Source organism: Diceros bicornis, chromosome 23 (genome assembly GCF_020826845.1).
Source record: "Diceros bicornis minor isolate mBicDic1 chromosome 23, mDicBic1.mat.cur, whole genome shotgun sequence".
Classification (NCBI taxonomy): Eukaryota; Metazoa; Chordata; class Mammalia; order Perissodactyla; family Rhinocerotidae; genus Diceros; species Diceros bicornis.
This window is the reverse complement of record NC_080762.1, coordinates 49,207,345-49,210,123: the sequence shown is the minus strand read 5'-3', so window position 1 is coordinate 49,210,123 and position 2,779 is coordinate 49,207,345. Positions and strand designations below refer to the sequence as shown.

Sequence of the window (2,779 nt, the reverse complement as noted above, 5' to 3'; positions counted from 1 at the left end):
TATGTTTTCACTTCTCTTGGATATATACCTAGGTGTGCAATTAATGAGTCATATGGTAACCTTATGTTTAACACTTTGAGGAGTTGCCAAACTATCTTCCTAAGCAGCCGCACCATTTAACATTCCCACCAGCAATGTATGAGGATGCCAATTTCTCCACCTCCTCACCAACACTTGTTATTACTTGTCTTTTCGATTATAGCTACCCTAGTGGAGGCCAAGTGTTATCTCATTGTGATTTTAATTTGCATTTTTCTAATAGCTAATGATATTGAGCATCTTTTCATGGGCTTATTGATGTTTGTATATCTTCCTTTCCAGGAAAGGAAGGCTTCCCATACTTTCCCTAAATGTAGGAAATGAAGAATGATCAATATTTGGAAAAATATAAAAGAAGGTAAAGGCCTCTGTAGTTTCTCGAAGTTAGTGTTCAGTGTGTTAATCCATGCACCTAAAATGTATTTGAATAGGATCAGACTTTCCCCTCTTTTCTGTGGTCCGTTGTGAATATCCCAACAACGGTTTTCCCAACACCATTTATTGAAGAGGCTATCCTTTCTCCATTATGTGTTCTTGGTACCCTTTTCAAAGTTTAGTTGATCATATATGCATGGGTTTATTTCTGGGCTCTCTATTCTGTTCCATTGGTCTATGTGTCTGTTTTTTTAATGCCAATATCATACTGTTTTGATTACTATAGCTGTAGTATAACTTGAAATAAGGAAATATCATGCCTCCAGATTTTTTCCTCTTTCTCAAGGTTGCTTTGGCTATTCAGAGTCCTTTGTGATTCCTTATGAATTTTAGCATTTAGCTTTTCACTATTGAGTATGTTGTTAGCTGTGGGCTTGTCATATATGGCCTCTATTATGTTGAGGTATATTCTTTCTCTATGCAATATGTTGTGAATTTTTATCATGAAAAGATATTGTTTTGTCATGTGCTCTTTATGCATCTATTGAGATGATCACACAATTTTTATCCTAATTTTGTAACTGTGCTATATCACATTTACTTATTTGTGTATGTTGAACCATCCTTGCATCTCATGGATAAATCTAACTTGGTCATGAGGCATGATCCTTTTAATGTGTTGTTAAATTTAGTTTGTTAGTAATTTTTCATCTATGTTCATCATGGATATTGGCCTGTAATTTTCTTTCCTTATAGTGTCCTTGCCTGGCTTTGGTATCAGTGTGATGCTGGCCTTGTAAAATGAACAAGTATTCCCTCTTCTTTAATTTTTTGGAAGAGTTTGAGAAGTTTTCACATTAATTCTTCTTTAAATATTTGATAGAATTCACCAGTGAAGCCATCTGGTCCTGGCTTTTTTTTGTTGGGAGATTTTTGATTACTTATTCAATGTCCTCCCTGGTTATTCAGACTTTCTATTTCTTCATGATTCAGTCTTGATAGGTTGTATGTTTCTAGGAAGTTATCCATTTTTTCTGGGTTATCCAATTTGTTGGCATATCATTGTCCATAGCAGTCTTTTATGATCCTTTGTATTCCTGTGTTATCAGTTGTAATGTCTCCTCTTTCACTCCTGATTTTACCTTTTTTTGAGTCTTCTTTCTTTTTTTCATAGTCTAGCTAAAGGTTTGTCAATTTTGTTTATTTTTTCAAAAAGCCAACTCTTAGTTTCATTGATTTTTTTCTATTGTTTTCTAGTCTCTAGTTCATTTATTTTTGCTCTGATCTTTATTATTTCCCTCCTTTTTCTAACTTTGGGCTTAGTTTGTTCTTCTTTTTATAGTTCCTTGAGATGTAAATGTAGGTTGCTTTGTATGAAATATTTCCTTTTTTCTTGATGTAGGCATTCATTGCTATCCTCCTAGAACTGCTTTGACCTCCATCGCCAGAACCAGCTGGCTGTTGGCTGCTGCTGCTGTGCCTTCTCATCCTCCTGTGTCACTGCTGCTGCCATGTCTGGAGGTCTCCTTGTTGGAGATGAGGCTCCTAACTTTCAGGCCAACACTACCACTGGCAGCATCCATTTCAACCACTATCTGGGAGACACATGGAGCATTCTCTTCTCCCACCCTTGGGACTTTACCCCAGTGTGTACCACAGAGCTTGGCAAAGCTACAAAGCTGGCACCAAAATTTGCCAAGAGGAATGTTAAGATGATTGCCCTTTCAAAAGACAGTCTTGCCTGAAGCAAGGATATCAATGTTTACAATGGCAAGAAGCCCTCAGAGACGTTACTTTTTCCCATCATTGATGATAAGAATCAGGACCTTGCCATTGTGTAGGCATGCTGAATCCAGCAGAGAAGGATGAACAGGGCATGCCTGTGACAGCTTGTGTGGTGTTTATTTTTGGTTCTGATAAGAAATTGAAGCTATCTATCCTCTACCCAGCCACCACCGCCAGAGGCTTTGATGAGATTCTTGGAGTAGTTATTTCTCTCCAACTGACAGCCAAAAAGAGGGTTGACACCCTGGTTGATTGGAAGAATGGAGGTAGCATAATAGTCCTTCCAATCATCCCTTCCAAACTTACCCCTAATGGAGTCTTCACCAAAGAGCTCCTATCTGGCAAGAAATACCTCTGCTACACTCCCCAGCCTTAAGTCTCTCCAAAACGTTGGTGCTGAAGCTGCTCACTTAGCACAGTGAGCCAGAGGATGCCAGCTGCCAATTATGTTTTTCTGCAGTAAATCTATAAAAACATTCTGGTGTAATCACAGCCAAGATCTTTAGGTTGCTATACTACTGGCTTATTAAATGAAAATGGCACACACACAAAAAATTGCTTTTGCTGCAGTTTGGTATGT

The 2,779-nt window shown here is 38.0% G+C and overlaps 1 pseudogene; it reads left to right on the top strand.

The window, feature by feature from the left end:
• Window positions 1-1,925: 1,925 nt before the first annotated feature.
• Window positions 1,926-2,575, top strand: LOC131420693 (peroxiredoxin-6-like; annotated as a pseudogene).
• Window positions 2,576-2,779: the final 204 nt, after the last annotated feature.